Source organism: Natator depressus, chromosome 1 (genome assembly GCF_965152275.1).
Source record: "Natator depressus isolate rNatDep1 chromosome 1, rNatDep2.hap1, whole genome shotgun sequence".
Lineage (NCBI taxonomy): Eukaryota > Metazoa > Chordata > Testudines > Cheloniidae > Natator > Natator depressus.
Genome location: NC_134234.1, coordinates 183,750,435 through 183,762,610, shown reverse-complemented (window position 1 = coordinate 183,762,610; position 12,176 = coordinate 183,750,435).

The following is a 12,176-nucleotide window of genomic DNA, read 5'->3' as shown; positions in this document are numbered from 1 at the left end:
GTTTCTGGCAAGTCTTTCAATGGTTCCCCAGCTGTGCCCCAGGTTTTTCAGGTCAGCTTCCTAAAAACAAATTTTTACCATGTAATTATAAAATAAATCAGTTGGAATATAAAAATTGTACTTACATTTCAGTGTACAGTATATAGAGCAGTATAAACAAGTCATTGTCTGTATGAAATTTGAGTTTGTACTGACTTTGCTAGTGCTTTTTATGTAGCCTGTTGTAAAACTAGGCAAATATCTAGATGAGTTGATGTACCCCCTGGAAGACCTTCATGTATCTCCAGGGGTATGTGTACTCCTGGTTGAGAACCACTGAGCTAAATCACTTTAGCTAACAGCTCCCTGATTTAAATGGAAGAGAGGGGGCTCAACTGTGCAGGGTCTCAACTGTGCAGCTCACTTCCGTAGTGTCCCTTGTCCAGGGGCGGCAAGTTGTATGGGTCTGTGGTGCCCGGGCTCCAGCAAATTCAGGGCCCAGGGGGCCCGGCTCCACCAATGTTCGGGAACGGGTCTCTCCCCTGGCCCTGCCTGCCGCCCCCGCACACCTCCCCCGAGCTTCCCTGCCTGCCCTGGGCAGTGGGCAGCTGCCCCCTGCAGCTCCGCTCTGCACTCCCTCTCCAGGCACTGCTGCAGCCGGGTACAAGGGAGCGGTGCCAGGGGCAGGCTGAGGTGGCTACTGTGCCTGCAGAGGGAGGAGGGGAGGAGGCACATGGCAGGCGCCCCCCCGGCAGGCAACTTCTGAGCAGCAGCCTGGGGGAGCTTGGGTGAGTGTTGGGCCGGGGGAGGGGGGGCAGGGAGGACTCCCCTCCCCTTGATCTCGCTGCTGCCAGCAGGGAGAGGGCTGGGGGGAGTCCTCCTCTCTGGCCCCCAGCCCAGAGCCTGCACCCAGCACCCAAACTTCATCCCAGAGGCCGCATCCCTCCTGCACCCAAACTTCCTCCCAGAGCCTGCACCCCAAACTGCCTACTGCACCCAAACTCCCTCCCAGAGCCTTAGGCTGGTGTGCGTGTGGGGGGCGGGACTTGGACCCATTCTGGGTACTACCAAAAATTATACAAACCTGCCGCTCCTGCCCCTGTATTCCTGTAATCTGCGTCTTATGCTGTTATTTTGCTGTGTGGATAAGACCCCCTAACGATGCCAGTATACACGCATTGGCCTTTCTCCTCCTTGTTCTCTGTGCAGTAGGACATCCCAGAGTGCATTGCCTCATGAGCTCTTGCTGCCACTCTTTGTGCATGTCCTTCAATTACTCTGTCTCATACTGAGGCACTATGGGATAGCTGCTCACATTTTCCCAGTATGTGCAATAGGGTGACCAGATAGCAAATGTGAAAAATCGGGATGGGGGTGGGGGGTAATAGGAGCCTATGTAAGAAAAAGCCCCAAACATCAGGACTGTCCCTATAAAATTGGGTCACCCTAATATGCAAAGACAGTCAGCATGATAGGTATGGACTCACAAATTCAGTTCGTGTGTGGTTGTGTTGTGAAAATAGCTGCTGTGTAGATGTAGTTCACCAACTGAGCAGAAAAATGATTGTAGTTGTCACTTGATCAAGGCCCTTACTCAGATCCAGAATAGTTTCCTTTTTTGTTGACACTATCACCTTTCATTTTCAGACAGTAATAACCACAGCAACCAAACAGTTTGATTTCAGGTACTGTACATACGGTTGATACTCAGGCATTCTCAGACTGCACCAAACTTTTACAAAATGCATGATTGCCAGCCTCTAAGTCAGCTGAGTTATACGATAATGACAAAAATCTTTAATGCAGGAGAAAGCTTAGCTAGAAGAACTTCTATCTTTGGACTGAATTCATTCCTGTCATGGCTCCACTGGAGTTACACCAACGTGGAATATGACCCAGATGCTTAAAGCAGGGGTGGGCAAACTACGGCCCGCAGGCTGGATCTGGCCCATGAGCTGTTTTAAACTGGCCTGCGAGCCGCACCATGCAGTTCGGCTCTGCTCTGGCGCTCCAGCTGGGGCACTGGGTCGGGGGTGCACAATGTGGCTTGGCCCCGCTCCAGCCGGGCTGCTGGCTCAGGGCCACACCACGCGGCTCCCAGAAGCCATGGCATGGCCCCACTCTGGCTCTTACGCGCTCCAATAGGAGCTGCAGGGGGGTGCCTGCGGATGGGGCAGCGTGCGGAGCCGCTTGGCCGCACCTCTGCATAGGAGCCGGAGATGGGACATGCCACTGCTTCTGGGAGCCGTTTGATCTAAGCGCCGCTCGGAGCCTGCATCTCCTCAGCCCCCTGCCCCAGCCTGGATTCCCCTCCTGCTCTCCAAACCCCTTGATATTTTCCCAGAGCACCCTCCTGCACCCCAAACCTTTCATCACCAGCCCCACCCCAGAGCCCGCACCCCCTCCCGCACCCCAACCCCAATTCCATGAGCATTCATGGCCTGCCATACAATTTCTATTTCCCGATGTGGCCCTTGGGCCAAAAAGTTTGCCTACCCCTGCTTTAAAGTAATGTTATGGTCAGACAGACTATGAAAATATCCTCTTCTTGCCCAGTGGTTCAGCTCTCTGTGTGCTTTTACGTCACATGTTGACTTCACACAGACCAAAACAAGGTTGTTTCTCCTTGTAGCTCCTCAAGGGCAAGCCAAGCTACACGACAGAGATCTGGAGCCTATACTGCCTCACAAATCTTCAACAGACTCACCAGCTTGCATCTGACCACGAACCCTTTATTTCTGGTAATGTTGTATGAGACAGAAGGAGCACAGCTGGATTGTCGGATCCCGTGCTGGGTTTGCAATGCCAGCTGTTAGGAAAACTCATTTGTCTGGTAAACTGGGCCACTTTAATTTGCAGACGCTGAGAAAAAATACATAGGGAATCCCACAGTTTTGTTTCATCAGGTCACTTTTTTGACTCGACTGAGCTTGAAGGGAAGTCAGAAAAACAGAACAGATAAATAAGGCCTTGTTGTACTGTTGTTTAGTATGTGATCTTTTTATACTGTCTGTATATGAATGGAAATTACAAAAACAACCATGTGTAACGCTAACAGAATCATTTAAGTCAATGATTTTTTTTTGCCATTTTATTCTCATTTTAGAACAAGAGACGGTGGCCTCACCAGTTAACCCGTATTTACTGTTATTCACCATAGCGGGAGTGCATGTTGCTGTATTCATTGTTGTGTTGGGTTCACTAATATGGCATTTTAGAAAGTGCAAACACAGAACAGGTAAGGATTCCCTCTTCAACTCTGTAACAGAATGGGGTAAACCATTGTCACTAAAAATCAGTACATAGGGACAGTCCACCTTACATTGTGGTTCCTAATTTATTTATTGGCTCGCTCTGTTTACCTGACTAAGGGCCAGATTTTTAAAGGTATTCAGTTGCTTAATTTCCATTGATTTTCTGTGGAAGTTAGGTCCCCCAATAACTAAAAATCTGGCCCTAACACCTTACCTGTACCAGAAAGCTGCTGCCATCTAATAGGCTGTGAAATTTGGATTGCTTCAAAATGCAATCTCAGTTGTGAGACTAGGATTTGGAAGAATGGAATATAATGACCTGAGATAGAATTTGGCCATGATATCATGATGATACCATTCTGACTTTTGTTAAAAGGGCCCGGGATTTATAAAGGTCTGAAGTGTCCAGGACCTCAGTTTTATGTCTCATTTAAGAGTTGTATCTCAAGCAGAAGAGTATCCCAGGCTCTGTCCTGAAGTGGTTCAGTTCTGACTCCAGGTGCCACCTTGGTCCTGTCTACATTACAGAACATTACCGTGTTTGAACATGGTTAAGAAGAGCTGAGTTTGCTGATCTGATGCTGACCAATGAGTGCGGACGAAGACAAATTACATTCACTGATGAGTGGAAGGAGGACCAGTCCTTAACCCCGCTGGTTGACACAGGACTGAACAAGATCTGTCCCAGTCTACATTGGCCTCTAAGTCATCGTCAGCATTGTGTCAGCTAACTCTGTCCCTCAGAACCTTGTTCAGCCATTTTAACACTTTGTAACGGGGTCGTAGCCCTACTGAACCTCCAATCCTCTCTGCTGCATCTGAGTTTAGGCTGGAGGTCTCCTGTCCAAGTACCGACAGACCATCTTTTAGCTTGTGAGTTTTGATAAGCGCACAGCCCTGTATGACATAGTCATGGGCATGACTCTAGGGGATGGGAGTGAGGAGCAAATGCCTCCAAGTCTAGTTGAAGGGAGATAACTTTGTCTTTGTTTCCACACCCTCCTGCCGTAGATGGGAGGAGGAGTTCAGTATGTCCCAGAAAGACCTCAGTTAGGCAAGTCTCCCCATCCCCTAGAAGCCATTAGTCAGCTATTGAATGGATGTGCTTTGCCGCACAGAGACAGAGGGGGTCCTGCACACAGGCAGCATGAGGAGCAACAAGTAGGATATGCCATACCTTTCCTGCCAGCTGTGTGAGGCAGGGAAGAGAGAGGAGACCAATTAGCCCTTTGCTCCCATACCCCACAGGCAAATGGAGAGAGAGAGGGGGCAGCTCACCCCAGCATAGCATTCAGAAAGGGCAGAGAGGAGGAATAAAAGTAGGAATAGAAGGGGAGAGCAGTATTATTACCATCTGTAACGTCAACACATACACATTTTCAAAATGATGCACCTCTGGGAGGGGCAATGAAGAATAGATGTGGTCCTCCTGCTCCATGAAGGAGGTGAGAAATTAAATGGGATGAATGGACTAGTAGTTTGGGAATCTTTGAAATGTCTCGGGGGGAGAGGGGAGGAGGATGTGAGAGTGAGGGGAAATGAAAGAGCAGAATAAAAAGAGAGTGATCATCCTGAAGGGACAAGTAAACAGGCAGCAACATATGAGATTGAAGAGGGAGGCAAAATGGGGGAAGCAAAATGTCCTGAATGGCAGAGCGGTAAGAAATAATAGGCATAAACTGTGCAGTTCAAGAGGCATTAAAATTATCCACATAACACATTCATCGTTTCAAATTCATCAAGTCTTCACTTTCCCAGGACTCTTAGATACCAGGAGGGGTGATGGGAAGCAGACCTTAGTAGATTATGTTAGTTTTATCTTTCATTGAGAGTCTTTCCCAAACATCTCGTGCTTTTCTTATTTTATTTGGGTTAAGGTCGCATGACAAACCTAAGCTTCCGGCATGTGACTTTGGGCCGAAGCGGCTATGATGAGGACCTTGTAGAATGTGGAGAGGGAGGCATGAGCAGCCCTGACCAAGGTGAGTATTCCGGCTGCCTGAGAATGGTTCTGGGACCAGGAGGGTAAAGACTCTGCTGACAACGTGATGTATTTGATACCGCTGGCCGTGTTTGAAGCAGAGCCCAGACAGGAGAGGAATTCTTAACCATGGAAGCAACTAGTATCACAGCAGTTACCTAACACAAGCACTCAGGGATGGTAGCAGGATATCCACAAAAACACCAATGGGCCTTAGGTGATACCAGCACTGAGCCCTAGTACCACGGAGATTGGCTGGCTCCATGTGCCTCCCCCTGTTCACAGTTCCTCTCAGTGGTCCCGGTGTTATGGCTGCTATAACAGGCCCTTCCTGCCCTTCACATCAAGCTCCCCATGGGGTAGGATTGCTAATAACAACAGAGTGCTGTAGATTAGTACTGTGACACTTGGTGTAGGCTTTTGGTCCTCCCAGCCCTATTTTTTCAATATCTTTCCCAGGATGGGTTGACTCCTACGCCTGATAACTTTGCAGTGGGTAAGTTTCTTCCGGGCTGTCAAGAGACTTCCTGGCAGTGATATTGCAGCCATACGCATGTTACATACAGGACAGACCACTGCCAGCACCTGTTTGGAGTGAGTGACATTGTGACCTGGTGCACAGGGGTCACAGTGCCAAACCGCAGCAGCACCGCAACCCCCATGGTCACAACCTGGTCACAACGCCACTTGCTCAGTTTTGGCCCCACAGCTCCCCGTCACGATGGAAGCTGGGTGGGGCCAAACCTGAGTAGGTGGTTGGGTATCCAGCGCCGCTCCTTCTCACTGCTGCTGTGGGTCTGGCTTCTGTACTAGGGATCCCCTCACGGGCCTGCCCAGGCTCACCCCACTTCCAGCAGCCTATGTCCCGCCCAGGCTGGAAGCGTGGGGCTGAGCATGGCACAGATTCAGCAGGCAAGGTGCTGGGGCCAGCGGCTTCAGTGGGGATGGCTCCACAGGTACTGATGGTGTATACCATGGGAAAAGTTTCTCTTCTCTTTAGCTCTATTCGGTCACCCTTTTCTCCTTCCTTTATCCCTCTTCCCCCCCCCCATTAAAAAGACATATCTTGAAAAGGCTCATTGCACTGATAAGGACCATTCCTCCTTCTGCTTCAGAGCCAAGTCTGCTCTTGACGTATTATGCTGTGTTCCTCACAAACAGCACCTCCATCAACATTGCAAGAGCACTGACAGCTCCCCCAACACCATCAGTAGGAATCAGAGGGACCACAGAGATTTTTCAAAAACAGTTAAAAATGTTATTTCTAATATGTGTCCTTTAGGAGCTATAGGGCCTTCGCTATGGGTGCAACTTAGTTCCAGCAGGTGCAAACTGAACAGTGCAAACCCAAGAGAAACAACACATTCACCCAGGTTACTCAAGTGAAGTAACTGCATTCCACCAGCCCCTCTGCTCACACCCTCTGTAACAGCAGGGATTGCAGAGCACAGTGAATAGAGCCCTGCGGAGCTCAGCTGTTCCACTTAGGAAGAAGTGGCTGAACTGTTGGGTTTGGTTCACATGGGTTCACATGCCCATGAATTTTGAGATCTACTGAACCCAAATCTGAAAGCAAAACTCAGCCAGAGCTCCAGAAACCTCCTGAATTGTGCTTGGCGTCAGGCTGTAACAATGGGACTGTACTGAGTTTTGCTTGGTTTCCACTCCAAACAATAAATCTCTCCTTGGTGCCTGGAACTTCGTCCAAATTCACTGAAATGCCTAGGAATCTCTGCAAGCCAGGCCTGTGTTTTGAGTCTGTAACAAAACCTTGCCACCAGCTCTAATGGTGGCATCAGGGGAAGTAACCTGCTGAATGGAGTTCTTCAGTAGGCACCATCCGGGATATGCATGGGTTTGAGGTTCTGATACTAGGCTCTGATGTACAGTGTGGGTTTAGTCATATTCAGAAATTGTATATTTTAAACATAGATTGAGATCCTGAAAAATCTCAGAAAAGTGGATAAGGGACCCCATGTGAGAGTTTGGTGAACTCCAGTCTGAGAGAAATATCAATTTCCATTGACTTTATCAAGGGTGAGCCATGCTTTTAGGCCACAGGTGTGTGCAGTAATGTAGAACTTGAACCATGGCTTGGAAAAAATGGAAGGAAATCAAATGGGGCTCTCAGACCTACTCATGTGAAACCCAAGAGAATTAGATGCAGCTGCTATTGAATTGGGCTGCCACTAGCATTACTCAGTCTCTGGCCTCGTCTGAGTCACTGCCTAGCAAGCCAGTGCCTCAGCATTGCTGGATTCATCCACCAGCCCCAGGAAATGAAATTCTAAAAATACAAGCTTTCCAATGGGGAATAATTTATACAATTTCTAATCACTGTAGTGTGAAAATGCTGTAACTGTATATGACAAAGAGCCTTTCCTGGCCAAAGCCCCTGTCTCTCCTCCTCATGATGCTGTGGTTCAAACCTCAGTTTTAATTTTTTACCTCTGAAAACATCTTTACCCAGCTTGCAGTTGCCACTGAGGCAGACAGGCATCTCAGAGCACCAAGGCATTGTCCAGGGAGGAAAGCAACCTCAGAGCATCAAGGCAATATCCAGATAGGAAGGCACTTTGTGAGCCGCTAGCCCGGCACCCAGGCCGTAGGGCACTCTCTGAGCAGCTAGCCCAATGCCCAGGTCTTAGGACACTGTATGAGTCACTAGCCCAGGGATGTCAAACTCACTCTGAAGAGGTCAGATTCCATTTTTAATTATGCTGAGTGGGGTGGGACATAAAAATAGGACTACACACTCTTCTCAGTCCAGAGCTGATTTCCCACTGATGTCAATGGGAAATTTGCCCTGAGAACAAGAGGGAGAATATGGCCTTTATGTGGTAACTAAAGTTTTAGTTAATATTTTTATTTATTATTTATCCAGTGCCTTAGTGTTTCATTTGGCATCAATGAGCAAAAAGGGAGCATATGTGTGTCCTTTCTTTCTCTACCTTCCACAGGCTCCTTTCTCTGTTTCTCTCCATCCCCCCATCTTTGTGTGCCTCCTATGTTCTTCCCTCTGCATTTCCTTCCCTGAAGTCACTCCCAGGCAGCTCCCACCTTTGCATGGGCTTTGCTCCCATCCCCTTTCCCTGTGCTGTAGCAGTGTCCACACACACAGTGAGTTATGACATGGCAAGCTGGTGCACTGTAGATTCACATGCTGGCTTGCCACGCAGTAACTCGCCATGTAGATAAGCCCTGGGTTCATGTTTGGAGGGTTGGGTTTTTTTGCAATCATGAAAGCTAGAAACTTACCTTTTTTTCTAAATTAAAGATTCTGCCCAATCTTAATATATCATGTGGGCATCATAAATACACATGAGAAGGGTGGAATCAGGTCCACTCGCCATATGTTTGACAATCCTACCCTAGGGCAATGCCTACTTTCTGTATCTGTTTACATAGATATCTTTTGCTTTCTTGGTTTGAAGAGAATGGAAATCCAGCTTCACAGGAACCAGGGGCTGCAAACTCCACTAAGCAAGAGAATGAAGCTTTCATTAAGGAGACTAAAGGGGCAACAGCTGCAAGCTTTTACACTGAGCAACCTCTGTCTTTAAATATCTCCACTTTTCAAGGTAAGCAGAGACAAAAACAAACCCCAAACCACATTTCAAACAGGAAAGCAGAGTATTTAACCTAACTAAAGAGTTTCCTGTGACACTAAAATCCAGGGCTCTCTTCGATGCGATTGCAGCGTAACTGTAATAAGCTCTATTTCAAGTCTTGCGGGAGGCAGAAGCTGCAGATCGTGCGGTGCTGCAGGATGCAGTGCATAGTCTATGCTCCAGGTGACTATATTTGGATAACACACACACATGCTGTGTACAGTTGCTCCAAAATTAATGATACCACAAGCCAAGGGTCTTCTCAGCCAATCAGAGCAGCAGCCAGGTTTGGTCTCTCTGAAATTCTTTGCTGACATCACTAACTCCTGCTGAAGCAGGAAGCAGTAAAACTGTGACCAGCACCCTGCTCCCACTAAATAACTGTATAGGAAAGAAGCAGCTTGTAAAGGAAAGCTCTGTGTTTAATAATAGTTATAATTATTATTAATACATATTTCCAGAATGCCCTTCACAGTGGTATCTGGGTGCATTTAAATAGCTTAAATAGAATCACAGATATTCCTAAACAGGAGTAAAACCCACCAGACTCCCCTGCTACCTGTAGCTTTGAGAAAGAGGGTGGACAGGGATTTGGCCACTCCGCCCAGGATTACATAGCACAATGAGTTGGAACCCTGGGAAGGATGCATCTTGTAACTCTTTCTGAATGTGGCTGGCTAGGTTTGTACTTAAGTGTATCGCTCAGCTTGCAACCTCTAGCCTTGCCTTCCACTGGAAGAGCTTAAGGCATTTTGCAAATTTTAATAAATTAAGCTCTGTGAGGCACAGCAGGTGAATATTATCTCTGACTTACAGATAGGGAAATTGAGTGACTTGCTTGAGGTCACTTTATTCTGTAGTGGAGTCAAGAATAGAACCCTAAATTGCTGGCCAACACCTCTAGCTCACACTCCCTCTTGTAATAGTCATGAAGACAGAAACGAGAACAGTGAAGTTATAAATAGACACAGTGTCACATGTCCTTACTTCCTGTTATTTCTTTTCACCAGGTTTGCTCTTGCTCATCTGTTTTCTCCTTCTCTGCACTACCTTTTTAACCAAAAGTGGCCACTGGGGCTTACAAAACCCAGAGCCACAGGCCCCACCCTGATTTCGGGACCTTATCAATGCCAGTGCTAAGATCATGTTTAATCAATCAATCAATCAATCAATCAATGCTAAGATCAGGTTTAATATAAAGCAGAAAGTCAGTCTCTAGCCCTTCTTCTTGTGGGGAGACCCTGGAAAATGTAACCAATGCAATCTGCTTGCTTGAGTTTGGAAGCTTGTCCCTTGCTTCAGAGCTTCAGCCAGTTACCTCCAGGGGTCAGGAGGAATATTTTTCCCAATGAACAATTGTTTAAATGTATTTTGGGTGGTTTATTTTGCCCTTCTCTGAAGCATCGGTGACTGACCACAGTTGGAGACAGGACATTGGATGGGGCGGATCAGAGCTCTGAGATGCTACAGAGAATCTTCTGGCTTAGATGTCAGGCTGCTGTGCCTTGTTCATCTGCTCAGGGTCAAACTGATTGCCAGATCTGGGGTTGGTAAGGAATTTTCACTCAGGTCAGATTGGCAGAGATCTGGGGTTTTTGTGTGTGTTTTTTTGCTTTCCTCTGTAGCATGGGGCATGGATCCCCTGCTGGACCATCTGGGCATCTCTCACTTAATCCGTTCCCTGCCATTGCAGAGGCTTCAGGCATTGGTCCTTGATCCTTCCAGTTCTCTGCCTGTGGCACACATCATTTTAGTCTCCTGAAGACTGAAATGCTTTAGTTTACCTAAGTTTAGGGACCTGTAGGAGGTCAGACTAGATGACCTAATTGTCCCTTCTGGCTTTAATATCTGTGAACGCTATACTTTTTCCTGAAACTCTCATGTTATTCACCATCCTCACATACAGCTATCTGAGGCTGGACTATGTGGTGAATGAATCCCACAGCAATTTGAAGCTGTGGGGGATGCTGCTGACAGCTCCAGGGATGCTGTAAGCTCCCTCTGGACTGTCAGTCAGCTGCTTGTAGCTGAGCCACTTCATTGGTGAACAATTCTGGCCACAAAAGATGCTGCCTTACAGTGTGAAAAGCAGTGTGGGATAGTGGAGTAAACATGGGCCAGGGAGCAAGCGACTCCTGTATTCTAACCCTGACTCTACTCCCTCTGTCACCTTGGGCAAGTCTCTCAAACTTTCTGCCTCAATTTTCCCATCTGTAAAACTGGGCTAGCAATACTAACTTCCCTCATAGTGAGATGGTAGCTAACATTTGTAGAGTGCTATGTAAGTGGCAAGTATTAAGAGTGAGGAGAGTTATGGGAGAACCTTGGGGCATTAGGGAAAGAGACAATGTAACAGTGGAAGGAGTAGAGGGGTGGATAACAGAATGAATATGAAAGAAAAAGGAGAGGAAAGAAGATGCTGCTTTCTAAAGAAAGGAAAGTGGGGTGATTAACAAAAAAGAGAGAAAAACATTACCCAGATATAAGAGAATTGAACAGAGCAGAAAAGTATGAGGTAGAGAATGAAAGGAACGGGATGAAGGAATAGAAGAGAATGGGCAAGAAATCACATGTATGACTTCTAGCTTAGTGACATTTATGCTTAGTGACATAATACACTTCCATGGAAACATGTAACTTCTCTGTACATTTGGAGCAGTGGTATTTTAAACCCTTGTTGTTATACTTATATTGCTGGCTCCTCTGGCTTCTATATTTAAATAAAAGGAGCAGGAGACAGAGAAAATAACCTAAAATGCACAAAGAAAGCACACAGACCCCTGCAATTCACTGTGCAAATTCTGCAGTGATGTAAAAATATGGTTTAAATGGGCCAGGAAAACAGGGCAAATAAGTGTAAGGGGTAAACCATTGTGTGACCCACTCCTCCAGTGTAAATTACATTAACATAGACTTCGGTGAGGGTGCCAATGAATATCTGGGCCTTGATTTTTAAAACCGCTCAGCTCCCATTTAGGCACCTAAATAGGAGCTAGATTTTGAAAGAGTTCAGCACCCAATGTGCTGTGATCTTCTGAAAATGTGGCCCTAATAGGGGGAGTAGAATGGTGTTTAGAAAGAACAGCAAATAACAGGGGTGTATACGATACCAGGAGAGAACTGCTTTTTATTAAACTCTTCTGTTTGAGATTTTTCTTGATACTCTCCCCCATCTTTTCTTCAATGTGTAAATTCCAGTTTACTCATTTTGCACACCCAGAGTGCTAAATTGGAATAAATGACATTCCTTTGGCATTCACACCCATGTCCACCTTTAGGTTACCCAAAACTTCAGCCCACCCTGTACAGTCCATGCTTAAATGGTAGGATAATAATATATAATATGGGGTA